The sequence below is a fragment of the Temnothorax longispinosus genome, chromosome 1 (assembly GCF_030848805.1).
Source record: "Temnothorax longispinosus isolate EJ_2023e chromosome 1, Tlon_JGU_v1, whole genome shotgun sequence".
Classification (NCBI taxonomy): domain Eukaryota; kingdom Metazoa; phylum Arthropoda; class Insecta; order Hymenoptera; family Formicidae; genus Temnothorax; species Temnothorax longispinosus.
The window spans coordinates 4,254,329-4,273,901 of record NC_092358.1 but is presented as its reverse complement, the minus strand read 5'-3'; the positions used below and the strand labels follow the sequence as shown (position 1 = coordinate 4,273,901).

Genomic DNA, 19,573 nt, shown 5'->3' with positions numbered 1-19,573 from the left:
TTTGCGGCTGACACTGTAAATTGTTATCTCATTTAGAGATATGAAGTACTCGGTTAAAATCAAAGTACAAAGAAAAAATATTTACAAAAGGTACTAATTAAATACTAATTGTAAATGTTGTTGCTGATAAGGATTTAAAAAAACTGTACGCATCAACTAAAGAAATTTTCGGTATAATGTTCAATTATTCTTTTACAATTTTACGAAAGGAATAATCTTCAATATATTACGCAACAGCATAATAATTATTTACCGCCAAGATCCACAATCGCTCAATTTTACGCCGAGTACAATTTGATGGCGGGAGATGATTAATAAGCAATATCCACTTTACTTGACTAGCTGTGGGTTTTTAGAGGATGAAAGAACCTCGCCGCGTGGGATCAATCATGCAAGCGGGAGAGCCAATTACCGATCTACGATTAGCGGCGGTCTCGTAACGCGCTGTCTGTGTACGCCAATACGTTTTACGTAAAAAATCGGAGGAAGTTATTGAAAGCGCGGAGTACGCTCGCGGAAAACGTTACTATATACACTTGTAAGAGCGGTCTTGGTTGAGCTAAATAGATAAATATAACAGTAAGAGCTCGCGTACAACGTCAAGGAGCAGGATAACAAGTGGTTCCTTTCATGGTGAAGGTGACGCGTTAGTTTCGAAAGGAAAAGAAAACTAAGACCTGGGACGACCGGTTGCGCTTCAACAGCCGCGTTCTCGATTTCATTACACGTATGTACACATACACATGTGCACACCCGCCTGGCATGCGTATGTCCGTATACGTAATGTAGATCGGTCGCGGACACCGATCTGATGAACGTTTCTCTCGTGTTTCACGCTAGGAAGTAGTTAGAACAGATCGCCCGCAACTTTCCTCGCCTAGATTTCCGGAAGCGATGGAAGCTGCGCCTCTGCGTCGCGATCGCAAATTCATTTCTGATGAACTCAGCGTTTATTATCGGTAATTAGTAAGCGACTGACGGGCGTATCGGATCCGCTTTATCTCAAGCTCGACATGATTAATTGCATCGCGCGCACCAGGAAGGGTACTCCGAACGCTATTTACACAGGTATCAATACATTCTATTCCCGAATAAAGACGGTGACGTAACGAGGATACAAACCGCCATGAGAAATGTGAATCCTTGTTTTATTTATCAACGTGCGTGATAAATAGTACGCGGAAAGTAACGGCGAGTAGAATGCTTCCGGCAGATACTCGTAAGTTATAGAAAATAGGAGTGTGGACGCGCTGACTCACTCAGGTGTAAGTTAATTCGAAGGGGAAACGCGATACCCGTGTCGGATCTTCCGACTATAATGCGGTGATTAAAGCACGTGCATCGATGCAATTTCAACCTGAGATTATTACTTATGCGACTAATGCTCAAGGAGAAATGGTTAAGATAAGATATTAATCCTCAGCGGCGTATAATCGCGAGTGTGGAGATCGCGTTTAACCTTGTGGATTGAATTTCTTCTCACATATCCAGGAGTCATCGAAGCGTTGCTGACCAAACTCATCGTAATGATACGTTAATGGACATGTAACGAGGATGATTAAAATAACCGTATAAAATCCGCCGTGTCACGAGCATATATCGAATAGTAAGGAATAGTAAGATTGGCGAGGATAGACAGATGACGAAAGCAACCCAAATAATCAATCCATCACCTCTGTAATTACATCATGACGTAATTCCCGATCGACGCAATTCAGAATTGAGATCACCTCGAGAAGAGGTGTGGGTTGAGGGTTGGATCTCAAGGTCTTGCGTTCGTGAAGGAACGAGATTCGTGTATAGCGTCGGGCGTACACGCGTCGCCGGAGAGTTACGAGAAATTGCACGCGTCTAGGAAAAAAAAAATGCCAAGGAAGTGTTTGCGACGATAGAAAGTTACGAGATCGTTCAGACACCTCTTGGCTGCAGCAAAGAATAGCGAGAGATATGTTAATCCGCTACTGTTGAAACCCTGACATTTAAATAAATCTTTTTTCATTACTTTCGACACCTGTCTCCGCGTCTCCTCTTGCGCAGAAACGACGCGTGTAGATGCCAATGATAACCGGCGTGCAACAATGAGCGTACCCGGGCAACTGTGTAGCGCCCACGTTTATCAACGCAAGCGAAAGTCACATGTATAAGACGTCCCGATTACGTCCACGCGGCCCCGACGAGGACGCCATAAGGATGTGGATCGCCTCGTAAAGAATCAACCTGACAGCTTTCATTATCTAGCGCCGTTATTTTCCCGCGCCGTTCTTTTCTAAGGCAACGGGAAGATGACTTTCTCGCGAGTGCAGGGACGCCTCGCACCCGCGCGATCGACACGCGAGAGAAAAACAGTTCCGCGGAACATCCCGTTCTCGCTGGGTTTGGTGTTTCGGAAGTGTCTGCCGGAAGTGAGAACGAACACGCGCGCGCGAGAAAATGAACGAGAACGTTGATTCGCGCCTCGGCTATAAACGAACGCGCGCGAGCGTAAGGTTCTCACGTAAGGTCGAAACAAATATTTGAAAGTGCGACGCGCGGCGTTAACAAAGGCAGTGCTCGGAAAAAGGTGCTTAGAGGCACTCGATTACCTGGCGGGTGGTTTCGCGCGGCGAGAGCGAACGTGACTCATTTCGTATGGGCATCGGGCGGCGACACATTGGTATGTGCGCACGAGGCACCGGCCTGCCCTTGTCTTTTGAAAACTGCGCTGACCACACCGGTCAGCGATCTATTTGCGTAGAGTTCCATTCGCTCTCACTTTCTTCCGTCCGGCCGCGCCGAGACCTCGCGCCGAGAGCCGCGCGATTCGTATTTACGGCTAGCCGGTCTTGCGCGCGCGCGCTCGCTAGTCTCCACAACTTTCGTTTTTCTTTATCATTAGAATGTCATTCGGCTACATGTTTTTTCAGACTGCCACGCGGGAAAGTTGAAAGCAGATTAATAAGCGCGCAATTTGGCGTGTACCAATATTCCGCCGCATCTTTTTAGCGCCAATTCTCAATTTATAATTGATTATTTATTAACCAAGATGTTGAAGCGATAATTCTTGAAACGAATGAAGAGTCAAGAGAGTTTTATAAACTGGAATCTTAGTTACTGATGAATTATAGATTAATTTTTATTCTTTGAACTCTCTCTATATTTCAATAAAATTCTGCTGGAATTAATTAAAGTAATTACGAGCATATTATAATGTCGAATATGGAAAGTTGTGAGAGAAGTAACACCCACTCAAATTTCCATGCGGAAGATGGACGTCAAATTAATCGGGCAATCTCATTACCGTAATGGAGGGGTTTCATCTCCATCGCAAGACGCCATCGCGAATTCAGCTTCGTCGCTACAACGGGATGTGTGTGTAACGATCTATCCGATATTTCTAAACCACCCCGCCTACCTTATGCGGCGAACTTAATGCGTTTACCCGCCTGTGCATCCACAATACCGGGCGTAATTATAACACCGGCGGTGCGTTTCGTAAGGAGCGACCGCTCGGAGTCGCTCGAAAGATCGGCATGCCCTTAATTTATGGATTTGCCAGCCTCCCGTGTGTGTTGCGATATATTTCTTGCTCTCACATTTTCTTCTGAACCGGCTGTCTAATGAGACTATACACGAGACTGCCGCCGCGGCCATGCACGCGCAAAAACGGGAAAGCCCGCTTCGGAATGCTAATTAGCCGGGCAGTTACGACGTTCTTTCGACGCGTTAAAACTTTACATCGTCTATTTTTTTAAAGAAGCGCGCTAACAATTATTCTATGTAACAACAAAAAAGTGAATCCATCGAAATTGCTCGATTTTCCGTCGAAAGTGCATGTCCATAAATTGACGGCGTTCGACGGGTGCTCGATGAGCCGATATAATTGAGAAGCATGCGATAATCAATTTCCTGTTGCATAATGACGGTAAAAAGGAGGCCGTAAAATGACGTGGTCTACACAATGGCTTGGGTGCCGACCGCGTCAATATCCCTGAGACGAGCGGCAAAGGACCGCGGCGAATGAGAGAACGAAGCCTCCGCGTCGCGTCGCGTCGTCCCGAAGATCGTTTATCGCCGACGAATCGCTGCTGAAAGCGGGCTAGAGATTTGCTTCTATTATATATATTAGCCTCGCTTTCGCAATTCGGCGTTACCGAGGTTTCTCTGTCGTCGTCGTCGTCATCGTCGAGGCTCCGGGAAAACTCCGGTTTCTCGACGTTCTCGCTGTCGAGAACCGTGGCCGCGATAAGTCGTTTTTATTTTCATTTCTTTATTTTTATCGCGAATCGCGGGCGACTTGTATGTATCGTCGGCGTTCGTGCTCGAGCGACTTCGATCGAGCGAGGAAAAAGCGCCGCTCGATTCGGCGTTCGATCTTCATGACAGACAAGCTGCGTCATTGGAAACCGACGTTTCTCGCGATTGCCAATATCGAAAATCGTGAGAAGTGCTCTCGATTCATCTCGCGGGGAGAAAAAAAATGCTTTTATGTGCGTAGGAACGCTTTCTGCCTTCGGTATCGACGACTTTACTGCCGCGAGGAAATCTTGAGTGGCGTACGTCGGGGCGATGGGGATATTGTGCATCGCCGTGAAAAGTTTCGCGAAAACAGACGTCCCATATTTGTGTAATCGGTGAAAGTGCCAATAATCGGACTACCCCAGGCAACTTCTCCAGATCGCCTGATCGTTCGATCGCGCCGCCGATTTCTTGGTATCGGGCTCGAGGCATTTCGCGCACGCATCCGGATGAGTTTATCCACCTCGGCAACAACAAGTCCGCGCGATGCACATGCGAGATCGTCTTGCGTTTCACGCGATTAACTCTCGCAGAACGAACCCGCCGCGCCGCTCTGCCTGCGAGAGATCGGGTCATGAAACTTGAATGGTAGGGAAACGATCGCGATATAGAAACCGCTCGTGAATTATTAATAAGCGTTTAATTGTCGTCTTACGCCGCGGGAAAGAAGAATCGGAGAAATCGATGTTGATGTATCCCGCGTGCGGGATTCTTGTGCATTTCTTCGCACGATTCGCGAATTATAACTTGTGCCGCAGGTGCAATGCACGGGTGAAATCGGCGATCATTAAACGTTCCCACAACAGCTTGACAGACACCAGGCTGTTTATGAACGTATAGTAAGAACACAAGTGGTAATTGTTTATTATGCGCCTTTGAGTAGGTACGCGAACGTAACCGACTAAATTCATATTAATTTCAACTCTGCCGGCTCAAGTTAATAACGACTGTCGTCGTAAAAACTTTACAGATAAAGAAAGAAACGTCACGTCTACCGATCTCAAGCGACTCAGGTCAAGAATAACCAACCGGCAGGTATAACAATGCAGTTATAACCGCAATATATAATGAACAAAACTTTCACTATCAATCAATAGGGCACGTAACAAGCGTGTTCGAAAAATGCAAGTCGCCGCGAAAAATGGGTTGTAACGAGATGGCCGTCGCGCAAACGCGCGCTTGTAACACGCGGATTTCGATGTGCGAAGTGCGAGTCTACTTCCCATTCAACAAAAGATTACGTTACCCAACCGCCCGGGTGCGGGTTCATTAAGGCAACGAACGGATGTCAACAACTGCCTGCGGTGTACAATTAATTCACGACTCTTCGCGGGAAAACTGTTGCAATTTTCGAGTTCAACAGTTTCCTCGCGTCCGGCGCGTCTTTCGCACGGAAGAAACGACAAAAGGGGAATTTCCAACAAAAATTCTCGTGGCCATGCTCGGAACACCGAGTGGGCGGACACAATTCACTTTCCGTTGTTGTTAATCATGCACCGTCTATGAATTATAAATGCCTTCACACGATCGCGCGCGCGCGCGCAAATTACAACAATGAACCGTGATAGATCTTATCGAGATTCTGACTTTCCTGCGTTAATGATGGTTAATTTAATATAGGTCACTGGATAATGAGCAGTTTTTAAGACATCGCCATTAATATGTTAATGTAGTAAAAAGTCTAAATGCTTTCTACATAAATCCGATGTGTTAGGATGAACACGTAATGGATGATAAAAAAATATATAATTAGAATATAACATATAATAAATATATTCATTATACATATAGTATAATGAATATTTTCATTATAATATGTAAACTGATTTTGAACACTTATTGTCAGTGATAATGTAATTATCGATAATAATTAATTCTTGTGAAAACAAAAGATGATACAATAAATATATATATTGTGCACATATTATATATATAATGCAAAATAATATATAATTTTAAAAAATATGTAAAAAATGAATTATATTGTTATGTCATATTATTACTGCACGTATAATGTCCACGGAAAACAAAAAGAATACTAAAGATATTTGTGTTGTACAACTTCTTTTGAACGATTTATACTTATTAATTTAGAAAACTTCCTGGCAGTATGCTAATGTTGTAACGTTGTAATATTTGAAGCATTGTAACGTACATTTGAAATATTGCAATCTTTAATCAGTTAGAAGTTTCTCTTTCAATCAATTTTTTACAAATTTAGTGTATTCACAATTATACATGTTATATCAAACGCGGATATTAGATAGAAATAAAACACAGAATTATAACATGTTGAAATTTTCGAAAGATGTTCCCGATGGAGTAACCGCGGAAATATGGGACACGGCTGACGAAACTCACGCTTAACAATTAGTCGAATAATTTGGCACGTACCAGCAATATAATCCTCATGGTGCACGCGTCGCTGATGAGGAGGGGGAGGAGTACTACTTTTGTCGGGGAACGGTCCTCCGTGAGTTTCACTGAGAGAGTGCAGCCGTATAGTACCGTGCTCGGTCCTTTATAACCTACACGAAGGCTTTTGCCTATAGTGGGGGACCGCGGTCGTCGGATAGCAGCTACGTCCTCTTCGACACCGTGACACCCGCGAATTAGATTCCGGCTGTGCCCAGAGAGGACCGGCGACATGGCCATTGCCAAACAGGCACGCACCCCGCTGCGATTGCGAAATCCGTCGTAGTTGCGTGCACATTGAATATGTAGTAAAGGTGCGTGGACACCGAGAGAGGAGCGACACGTCGATCTCCTCCGAAAGGCCCGGGGTACGGGAATCGGATCGGGCAGGGTCGTGAGAACCGATTCTGTACGCGCGCCCAAGACAACGCTCCGCCACGTTGTGCCCTATGCCAAATTAGATTGTCAGCGTCTATTGAGATATGATGATGGAAAGGCGGTTCATATAGGATGATAGAATATCCCTCGAGGTATTCACCGCACAAATGAGCAACGGCGTATTAATTACCACTCTAAAATAATCCGGCATGTTGTGGCATGTAGCAGGTTTCTTCCGTATGTTATGTTACGTTGTAGCTTGTAGATATATATATATATATATATATATATATATATATATATATTTCAGTTCACGATGACATGTTTATGACAACAATTATTCGTGTGAAGTTTATCAAACAAGTTTTTTATGATCGAATTGCATGTTGGAAGTTGGAATTATATTACCATAAACTAGTTTTAACCATGTATGTGTGTGTGTGTTTCTTCCATTGATAATACTATTTAATTTTACAATGCTCCGGATCCGGCAAAGTCATTATCAATTCATACCCATAATTCTGCACTGCTTAATTACAACGAAGTGCGTGTAAATAACATGCATTGTGTGAGCGCGCATGGCGAATTGGCATACGAAAGTTTAGATCGAGCGATAGACCACAGATCGTGCAGGGTCGTGAGAAAAATTTGTACACGTGGGCGGATATATACGAATTACATTAGAAATTGACGTTTCTACGAGATACGTTCTGTGGAAGCTATTTAACCCTTTTTTCAGTGTTTCGGCCTAACATTTACATGTAGTCATACCGCGTATCTTAACACTAATCAAGATATAACGCAGTCAGTATTAATGAGTATTGAAGTCAGTATAATATGCTTTCGGTATAAATAATTGAAAATGTGAATTCGGCGTTCGTAAAACGTTGCTTCAATTCTACTTTGCAAAGAAATCTATTTTAAGAAAATAGCCTTTCGACTTTAGACATAAAGGATATATTAAATAATATAAATCAGAGCATGTAATAATAAATTGAATATAATAAAGTTCGATTACTTCAAGCTTACGACATCACGCTTTTACAATTTAGAAGAATTTTATTTACAGAAAATTTAAAAAATTTTATATTTTTTGGCTCATTAATAGACATTGATTTCTTTCTTATATAAATAGCATTCTTGTTATGTTCCATTCACTTTCATTTTTCTATCCCGTTTCCATTTATTTGCATCGGAGCAAATGAAACAAGCGAGATCTCAAGATTTTCCGATAAATATTTTCATGAAATTGAGTGAAATAGAAGCAATCTAGTGTAATCCACGTGGTTCTATCGAACCACGCTGATTGTAATATCCCCAGAAACGGTGTTAATCTCTTAGTTCTTTAAGGACGACGAGTACGAGTACGTGCGTACCAGCGGGAAGAAGAAAGTGACGGAGAGGCCGTGTAGAGTGGCTAATATCACATTCAAGCGCCGCGAGAACGATGTATATTAATTCGGGAGAGTCGCAGGGTAATTGATGTTCCTATTTCTTAAGACAGTTACGAAGCATCTGCGCGATCTATGTGAAGCCTAGACTAGACGATGGCGATACGCTTTCGCTCGTTGTGTATTATGGACGGAAGAGTACTTAGCATAATCGATATAGTCATCGATTCGCGTGTCTGTCCATATCTGTCGGCTTGTCGAATTTGTAATAATGAAGGTAGCGAATGAATTAAAATGATCGTTCGTCGATAAATCGGGACCGATTCTAAAAATCCGATTTTGAATCGAGCGATTCTTGAACAATAGTTCGTGAACAATAGGGGGACATGATCACGCAAACGCCGATATTATATATTAATTACATTCTCGTGTAAGTACCGTATAAAATCGGCAGTAATAACCCATTGGAGAGATTTCAATTCCGCGGAAATATATATATATCGGCGACTTTCGCGATACGCAGCTGATGGCTTTCAAATTTCTGTGAAATTATCGTAAAATTTCCTAGCAATAAATAGCGACGTGTTGCAGCACCAGCGAATCTTATTTCAAGTTCCAAGATTTATGCCAATATCGCGAAGCCGGTTTCTCAGGAAGAAATCGTTATTCACTCGCTTTCATTAGATCGGATGGAGGCGTATTCGAGTTCGCTCTCGGTATCATCAATGGAAAAGACGAGGCGAATGGATACGCTCGCGGCGCCGGCATTGCGCTGAACGTGGAACACGATGTTATTACTTCTCGAGGCATCGATTCATCTCCACGCGAGCACGTGCCTAGACTCGGTTCATTATCAATGCTGCGGCATTTTCTGCCGCACGCTCACAGCTGATCGTCCTGGCTCCGATACGACAATATTATGACAGAAATAAAATTGCTCAAGAGTAATAAACTTGTACAATCACTCGATCTCTTTAAGTAGTTATAATACTGTTTTTATATATCAGAGCATTCCTATTATCAATAACTAATAATTATAAAAAATGTTGTTATGCAAATAACAGAATCTTTTAGTTTCTGGCACAATCTTCCTCACGAGATCTCAAATATATATTTCAGTATATTATTATATTTATATTTCAGCGAATATAAAAAATATAAAAATATGAAACGCTTGAATGTGGACTTAAATTATAAGAAAAAAAAATTAGAGGTAACAGAAAAGAAAATAATTAGAGATAATTTGCAATTATCAATACGGAGTGTCGTATGTGCATATCGTGTAATAAATACAGTGTAATATATATTTTGATCATATTTCTGTATAATGTACAGAGAATCGTATTGGCTTGAACATACACAGCTCATTATCAATCCTGCTTTACATCCAACGTGATCGCGAACGGATTCCGCGACGCTCAGCTGACCGTCTTAAAACTTTCGAAGGGGAAAGTTATTTTCACGAGACTATTTTCACACTCGCAGGTCCGATCTAAGTGTTTACAGAAGCGTTACATATATCTTCGTTATTCCCTTGTACCTTGCGTGCAACTCGTAATTTAATCAGTTTTATTTCTGGTATTACATAAAAATTTATTCGGTTACTATCACTCCGTTACGCATTTCTGTGGAATTCGTTGTTATTAACATTAGAACTACTGAAGATTAATGTGTACATCTATATTTCTGCTATATATTTAAGTATATCATATATGTATCTTTGAAGAGATAAAGAGGAAAATTAATCAATGTAATTATTTACATGTTGCAACAATAGTCACGGAATATCCCAGAAAATGCACCGTTACAAATTTAATAAAAAATTATAAACCAATGATTTTGACTGCTTTGGTAGTTCTCTATAGTGTTAATTATCCTAAATAAATTACGAAACGTTTTTTCGCAATCGATTAATCGACCTACTTTAATATAAATTTGCATTTATCAACGAAAGCATTGTCGAAGATGAGATGTGAAGGTATAAATTTAAATCTAAATAAGAAATATATTTTTCTTAAAAAATTTAGAGAATTCTAAGTTTAATAAATACAGGTAAACTATATTTAATCAAACGAAGTAATGACAGAAAAATTTCAATTATTTCCTCCGAATTTTCGTTAAGCGAGCCTCGATCGAAAGTCACGATCGCTTGCATCAATGTTATCGTAGATTTCGCGCAACTTCGACGAAGTGCATAAATTCAGGCGAGGTAGGTGAAGCCTGCCAGCCTGCCGTCTAATGTTGAAATCCGACGGAACGTTTTTGCGTGACTGGCCTGGCTGACAAGTCAACGGCCCGTTAAGAGCGGCGTATAGTATAATTTCGCGAGCCACGCGTGATTTTCCTTCATTACGAATTTTATAGCGCGAGTCATGTCCTACCTCCGTCGTCGCGTCGCGCGCTATCGCTAGTCCACGAATAAGTCAATAAGAGTAATTGGGATTCTAAAGAGTATTAAGATTGCGATAATTGGCACTATCTCGACACGCGTATCAGCTTTCTAAGGAGTGAATGTCAATACGTACATTTTATGTAGCGGTACCAATGTTTTACGCGTATAGTGCGCGAACATCGTCGTTAAGAACACGCTGTCGTACACCGCGAGACGCCGATGGCGCGGCTGTTCTTTGCATGCGAGAAGGTCAACGTGCATGAAGTAATGCCCACCTTGCACAAAGCGTTATGATGCGATCGTCTGGCGCGACGCCAGGGTATACGCCTCGCTGCAATTTGTCCTGTAACCGTGAACGCGGTGCTTATACTGATGTACGGCGCCCTTCGTTGATAAATGCGCGATTTCGCGGGTCTTCACCTTGCGCGGCTCGCGATACGTGATGGGCGATGGGAAAAAGAGTATTTATTATGCGGCCCCTGAAGCACGGCCCTTGAAATGCGCGATACAACGGCATAAGTAATGCAAACAAGAATAAGATTATATGCGGTACATCCTTGAATACGTTAAAAAGGAAAGAAACAAAATCTACTGCAGAAAATTATGTATGCGTGGAATGATTGGGGATAATGCTTGCTAAAGCGCAAATTTTAAGGCGGTATAATAGATAGACGTAAAAAATAGACAAGTAATCGATGAAGAAACGCCTATCACATATACATATATAAACCGAATAAAGATATTTCTGACCACTTATTACGAAAGATGCAGGAAGTAGTGGCGAAAATTACGGGGCCAGCAAGGTCGCGTTTTATCGAGAGTTTACAATACACGTAATAACTCGCATATAGCGCACACGCACTTTTTTTGCGTCGAACCGATCGCTGAGAACTTTTAAAGATGAAAAAACACAGCGCCGGCTCGCTCACCTTGAAACCTTTTGAAAACGAAAGTAGAACTCCTTTGTTCGGTGTAACAAGATTCAATTGTGACGGATATCTTTGGAAATGGTAAATATTTCTAGAAGTAAGTATCTGCCGAATTGTTGTCGTGGCGAAATTCCGAGGAACCCGCGAATCATTCGCGCGCGGTAAAACAGGACGTGAGAACGATGCTATTTTGGCAATCAAAAAGCAGAAGATAAAGGCCAAGACGCTGTGCGATGCGAAAATTTAACCTGTGAGAAATCGGACCGGTTTATGCTTACTCGCGGCATTTCATAATCTTTGGAAGTCAAGGCGGGGAGGCAAGATATGATCGCTACCGCATGCAGCCTTTCGTGCAACAACGTTACTTTGGTTGTCATTGCATCAGGCGTTTTTAAATTAATCTTGCGTACATTGAACGAATTCATTGAGAAATGAAGCGCTAAGATTTTAAGAGCCTTTAACAAAGACCCGGTAGTCTTTGTGTGTGTGTGTGTGTTCTCAGGAATATAATGTTATTTTTACAAAATTATAAAAATTATTTTTAATGAGTCCTGCGACTGGAACGATGCTATTCACTTAAAACTGAAATACTTTTTGTTCTGCAGGAAAACTTTGAATTAATTTTTTTAGTATAGGTAATTAAAGAAGAATTTTTTGTAATTAACATGTTAAAGGTTGACATCACTTTGCAAAAATACGATGATAATCAAACGCGTATTGTCATCGTTGCATGCAATCATCTCTAAAATAAATTAAGTTTTCCTGCTTCCGTGTTCATAAATGTGAAGAACAATTTAGTAATTTAGAATTGAGTATGGGTTACTACATTCGAGCGAAGATGCGACTCTGTGTTCCTTTGTGCATTCAGCAAATATGAACATCGAGTGCCTTTGTGCCTAAGAGGAGCGTAATTGGAAAGGTGAAATCAGGAAATCTCGTCGCCGAGCCGGCATTGTACGGAAATTTTTTTACGTTCCATAAGACAGACGGTGGAATTTAGTATTGGCCTCACTTTATTCCACTCGAATTACCTTACAATAATCTAATTACAATAGTAAACACACACCCAATTAACATAACATTCTCGCGGGACCCTCGCAATTCTAACTGATCGCAACGGTACTTTAATGGCGAGTTCTCGAGGCGAAAGCGTTTTTTCTGGAGTTAAAGGCAAACGCCCACCGGAGGGAGAGACAAGAAATTTTATTTACATTCTTTTTACAATTTCTACTATCACCTAATGTCCTAATCGGTACCGCTTGTTATCTGGGCAATTCTTCGACGAGTTGTGATGTATGTAACAATAATTTTAATGATTGGTAAAAAGATGACGTTAAATATTATCCTCTAATGTTATAACTCGATGGATATTCGTGAAAACAAATAATCGAAGTAAGAAGTCGAGAACCTCAGACCTTGGCGTCTATCTGCTCGAAAAGTCAGCATTTCTCACTTTTAAGACATCTTGAAAAACTCTTTTACCTCATTTAATTTTCAAAGTCAAGAAAAGGAAATATGATAAGGCTAAAAATCTCCGCTCGAACAACGTATTCATTTCTATCAAAATTGTTTTATATTTTACTGTCAACTTATCACTAGTTTACCGCTGATGGAACGATGCAATGTGAAATACACGAGATTTATCGTTTTTTTAATATCATGGGTACAAATCTTTAATTATTAATTAAGTATAATTAATATGGAGAAATCCGTGGTTACGTGGACTTAGAGAAATAGAGTCTTATATTTCGACTTGCGATTTCAGACGTCAATAGACTAGTAGTTCTCAACTTCCGATTGCAATAGACGATCTATTCACAGCGATCATCAATCACAGTGCTGTCCACTTCGGTGAGAGTGGGCCGCGCCGCGATTACGATGAGTCGCCGACGCGTCCCATTCACGAATAGAATACAAGACCAACACGCAACCGAGACGAGCAATCGAGCCTGGGATCAATCGTAATGTTCGGTAGTACTTAATAGCTTTTAATTGCTATATACATCAAAATTAAACTCTATGGCGACGTAAAGTAAATCTATCCTACGAAAAACATTGAAGTTTCCATATAGCATTACAGTTGAACGGTAAAAAAATTTTGTTGAGGCTCCAACGATTGATCCTAGACTCTCCTACTCTTCGGTAGGCAAAGAGGCAGGACTAGACGGCCTAGTAGTAGCCGAAGCTGATGTCGTGCAACGGCGGCGCCACTCCCTGGGGCAGAGCGTAGTCCCTGGCGAGCTGGTCCAGGATACCGCCGCCGCTACGAGTCTGCGGTTGACGGCCGTCCTGTTGGTTCGGCGCCGGACCGAACTGAGCAGGTCCCTGATTGTAGAGCTGCGAGGCCGGCGCTGGTTCATCATAGCCCGATCCCTGCACCAGGGACTGTTGCGGTGCCGCAGCGGCCGGGGTGAAAATGGGCGGTTTAGGTAGCGCGGGTCTGCTTGGGGCTACCTGCGCGGGAGCGTACACAGCCTGGGTGTGCGACTGCGGTTGGTATGCCGGACGAGCCGCCAACTGCTGTCGCTGCTGTTGCTGCTGCTGTTGCTGCTGCTGTTGCTGCTGATACTCCTCATAGGCCTGCGCCTGGAGAGCCTCCTTGCTGGTGGTCTCGTCGAACAGAGTCGGCGGAGCGACGGTAATACCTTCACCGGCCGGCTGAAAACCGTACTGATTCGCACCGTACTCGACTATACGGACCTTGCCGGTGTCATCGACGAAGCCGTATTTGCCCTTCACGTCGCCGGTTGGCAGCTTGGTCTCGATCTTGAAGGAGCCATCCGCGCCTTCGAAACCGTACGTGTACGAGCCGTCCTCGTTGTGGCGATTAATCTGCTTCAGGATCGCCACTGGCGTTGGCTTCGGATTCGCTGGCGCGGCCGATTGACGGCCCGGGTCGGTCGCGTAACTACGTGGAGTCGGTTGGCTAGGTCGTTGGGAGTCATACTGGGCGTAATCGTCAACGTAATTGCCGCCGGGTTGCTGATACTGCTGTGCCGACACCGCCAGCAGCGCGGTAAGCACCGTTGCTACCTAAAACACGGAAGTATCGTTAGTTCGTTAATTGCCTTTTGCAGCATATTTCCAATTAATATGATTAGAGCATGTACCATTGGATTCTGCTTATGTATTAGTGTGTGATAGAAGCAGGATTTAATTGCAACTTTTCCTTACGTCTCGCTAGCTCTCTGCATATTTATCTCTGTTCAATTTAATTATATAAATTAAGTTAAAACCCAAAACTAAGTTATTATTCAGTTTTGTTCTGCTTTTTCAGCCACTTAATAACTTTCTAGTTTTCATAATTTAATTAAGACTTATAAAAACAAGTTACACATAAAAAATGTGGCAGATAATTCGGGACAGTAATAGTCAGACATTTTACAGCTTCTCGTTTTAATGCTAGATTTACTGCCATTTTTACGCTGCATTCTTATATAGTGCCCGTTACGTTTTTCACGCGAGGAGAAGAGCGTTAAGGTTCGATGCAAAATAAAGCGAGAATTTCTCTGCGCGTGGCGCAAGAATGGACGTGTAGTGTCACAAAGTTATGAACCGTTAACTTCGTGAAATGCAACCGTGAGATCATCGCGCGACAGCGCGTGAACTTAAGGCTATCCTGCAGGCTATCGAGCAGAACCTTAACCGCCAGATGTGATAGCATTGCGACACGGTCGAGAATAGATCGCGCGGGGCTCGAAGGATACCGGATTCCGCGACGGCAAAACGGGTCTCGAGTCGCGGAAACCACACAACCGATATGGGGAACCGATAAAATCAAGTTATTAATCGCGATCGTTCACGCGTGACCGTGCGTGCCCCCTATTCATTCCCGTGCGCGATTACGACCGCGTGCCGATTCTAAAATTAACAAGAAATTAATTAATTCACTCGATCTGCATAGTATGCTTCCTGTAACTCCAAATGAACGAGCGTGAAATGCCGAGAGAAGGCATTTGAATCAGCATCAATTAACCGATTCGAATTAATTGAATAAACTATTAATCAAATCTCCGTATAGTGAAATTCATTTGCTCTTTTATCGTATTATGCCACGCTTTACAGTTATATGTTTCGTCATTCTCTCGTTGACTTGTTAATATAAATTTCTATTTCTATGATATAACAGCTATTTTACATATGTGCGCGCAAATATTTGTACGAATTGTTCAATATTAATTGGCATTTATTTCCGTTCTCTCAGTATTTCTGTTCTTTCTGTATTTATGCTCAGTTTTTTTATTTCCGTGTGCTCTTAACGAATGTAAATTATAGAACATGAATAACTTACATTTCTTTTTTTATCTGTTTCCATACAATTTATTACGAAAAAAATAATAGAAAATTATTTTGAAAGTCCAGAACATTTTCGTCACAGAAAAATGAAGAAAAGAATGAAACAATGGACTTATATAGCGTACTTTTGCGGTAAGGAGTTAATTAACCATGGTTAACCGATGCTGGTGCAACCGACCTCGAGAGCTGCTCGTATTCTCGGTCGGTCATCGCACGCGACCGCACTCGAACATAATGATGAATTATATAATCATCTTCCCGTAAGCGTCAGTAGGCGCGCTATAAAAATAAATGCATCCCGCGCGGCTCATAATAGGTGAAACCTTAATAAATTTTTCCACGACGTGGAAGAAAGTAGGAAACGGGACCACGAGAGTTGCGCAACGCGGCCAAGCCTACGCATTTTATTAACATCCAATATACCGACCGTTTTTCGTTTCGCTTTTTACCGCGAATTTAACGATTCCAACGAGCAGCAATTAGAGTCATGGTAAAAAGACAAACAAGATGAAACATTAATAAATTAAGAAGAGAACGAGACTTATCTAATCGCGGTTATAAGCATTGTTCTTCCATCACGATCTTGAGATTTCTTTTTTAGATATAACTTCTACAATGAAATTGCGATGCGATTCTTTATTGCAATAATTCGGTAGATTTATAACAGTCCATATTGCTAACGAGCGTAAAAACACAGAGAAATGGAAAGTCAAAAGAAGTTTTAAAGACTTTGTTAATAAAGACAGGACAAATGAAAATAAAGGAAGAATGAAAAAAAATTCTTCAGGGTTTTTAGCGTCAATTTTCCAAACTCGCGATACGGATATGCACTGGTCACAGCCACAATCACATCACACACGCGATTTCCGTTTTGGCGCTCGCATTCGAAGGTGGTTTTTTTCATATTTTCTGTTTTTCAGGCAAAGATCTGCGAGAGGCGACTACGCGAGGAGAACAATGATGAGACGACGATGATGCTGCTGATGCACTCAGATACGTACCGTCGCGAGGGTGCGCATCGTGTTTCCCGGCGGTCGGTGGTTGTGTTAGTGTATGTGAATATAAGTAGGCAGCGAGGCTAGAGTACCGGCGATTGCTCGAACTGAGGCCCTCATATACCTTACTGGAGCCCCCCCGTTCCTGCCAACCCCCGCTCCCACCCTCTGCACTCCTGTTCGCTCCGGGGGACTTTCACTATCTATTCGACTCCTGTACGTACGTACGGTCGCCTTGTCTCGTTACAGCACCTTATATCCCCTAAATATTCCCCACCAGCCTGCTCGCTTTGGTTTCTCGGGAATCTGGAAAATAGCGACTCCGTCGCTCGGTTGGTTGATCCGCGGATCGCGATTACGGGTAGAATTTCGTCATTAAGAGCATAACGCTCGAATCAAACTGTTCGGAAAGACTATCATTTCTATCGGTTGTGTACACTGTTAAAAACGGAACGGTTCGAGAATCAGGGGGTACGGTTGGGAAAATCCCTCGTTGCTTGATGACATCTTCTCGAATGAATAGGATAAATCTCGCTTAGAAATTGGCACCCGATACGACAATTACGTAACCTGTCCCGACGAAAAATTCGGATCGGTTTTGTGAAACTGGTGTGCCGGGTTTCTAAGGTGAGATATTATGTAAAACTGTGGCGATAGGTATAGATCGGGGCCACGAAAGAGAAATTACACGCAGGAGCACCGTTTCAAATAATTTGACGAGTGCGCTCGTTCTTATCACTGGCCACCGTCTCGCCTCCCAGTCGCGGAGTCGTAAAAAAAAAAACGAGCTATTTTCTCTACGCCGTGTCGTTCAGTCTTTCTCTCGCAACGGGAGCCATTTTAAATCCAGTATTGGACCACTAACATGACGGGTTTTGCAACTCCCGTGTCACGCACGTCCCGTGTAACTACCCTGAGCACATACTTTATACATTCCAAAATTAATCTGCAACTTGCAAATTTAAGTCTACTTATGTGTCTGTTAGAAACTTAGATATGTCTACTTCGATTGTAGATATTTCCATGCCTAATGATCAAAAGTCACTGAAATAAATGCAGGTGCATATGTTACAATTAAAAAATATATATAATTAAAATATTTCCTGTGAGTTTTTATTAATGTATGATTAAATGTGTTTTTAATATATTTTCAGGGGTTAAATTATCGCTTACGAAAGCAAAGAATCAAAACCTCATAGAATATCATAACGCACACTTGATCATCAGCCATTAAAGTTAATGAGCAGATGTAAGTCTATACGGACTGTGCTATCGAAATACTTCCTACCGAAATTGCATTTCCTGTGAACACATAAATTGTACGAGATCGCTCGCGTACGAGGATCAAGTGTAATTGACCGCATTTCGAAGCATCGAGTTTATGTAATATCAATCTCAACAATACGTTCTGCCCCGCGACACTCACTCTCGCTCATGCTCAAGTAGTATCTTGAAAAAGAGAAAGTGTTATTACATATCGCCCCGCCCTGATTTGATTATACATATTTGAAAATCAAATATCGATAGAATGAACGGTATATACAAACTTACGGAGGAATATTTTGCTATGATCCTAATTATACATTACTTTGGAGTGATAATTTTCATAAACAAATATGTATTATATGTATTATATGTATTATATATATTATATATATTATATGTATTATATGTATTATATGTATTATATGTATTATATGTATTATATGTATTACATGTATTACAAACGGAAAAAGGAAATATTGAGATATAAATAGTCTTTAAAAATCATACTATTACATTATCTGGTTTTCGTTAGATTCCGCATCTGAAAATAGAGAGCGTGGCATTGAGCCTCAAAATATAATGGCGTGACTCCCGTTCGTCTCCTTGAAACTGACCGAATGCAAGGTTGAACAGCGATTCGGTAAAATGGAGTGCGGCCTTTGCAGGCCGATCGGCCGGTCACTCGTGATGTTTTCACCCGATGCTTTTACGAAACACGCGAATCGCATGAGTTCCGTCTGTGAAATTATGGTGGATCGATCGGTATTTTGTAACTTTCTATCGGCATATTGGACAGCCAGCCAACCAATCGACCGATATTCTCTTATTTCGTTAGCTAATTTTTCTTGCCGCGTCACGCGCCAATTAATATCGATAATGTGTCGACTAAACTCGCCAATTATTTTGACTTAATTTTACTTGATATTCTATAAAATTCTATAAAATTATATTACTGCTATAATAAAATAATACATAGTATAGATATGTATGCATGCACATGGAATTTGCATAAACTGTGAATATATAAATATAAGTAACACATTTCTTTAAAAAAATGAGAAAAGAAACGGAAACTTTTTTTATTTCTCATATTTGTGTAAACTGTAATACAATTGCATCCTCAAGGTTTTCGAGGCGATTGCGATGATGTGGTTTAACGATAATTTCCACGAGGCGTACCCCACAATAAGACCCGCAATAATCGTCCGTGAACGACCCAGATTATTTCTGCATTTA

The 19,573-nt window shown here is 41.7% G+C and overlaps 1 protein-coding gene across 3 annotated transcripts in view; it reads right to left on the bottom strand.

Annotated features, from left to right (window-relative positions):
• The window catches only part of LOC139816087 (uncharacterized), an 84,580-nt gene that overhangs the window by 18,187 nt on the left and 46,820 nt on the right, over positions 1-19,573 (bottom strand). Inside the window, exon 3 of one of the 3 annotated variants that reach the window (XR_011732936.1) lies at positions 14,729-14,813. The exons of the other annotated variants lie outside the window; for them this stretch is intronic. The gene's annotated coding sequence lies outside the window, so the exon portion shown is untranslated. Of the gene's footprint in view, positions 1-14,728; positions 14,814-19,573 lie in introns of those variants that run through there. 3 annotated transcript variants of the gene reach the window in all.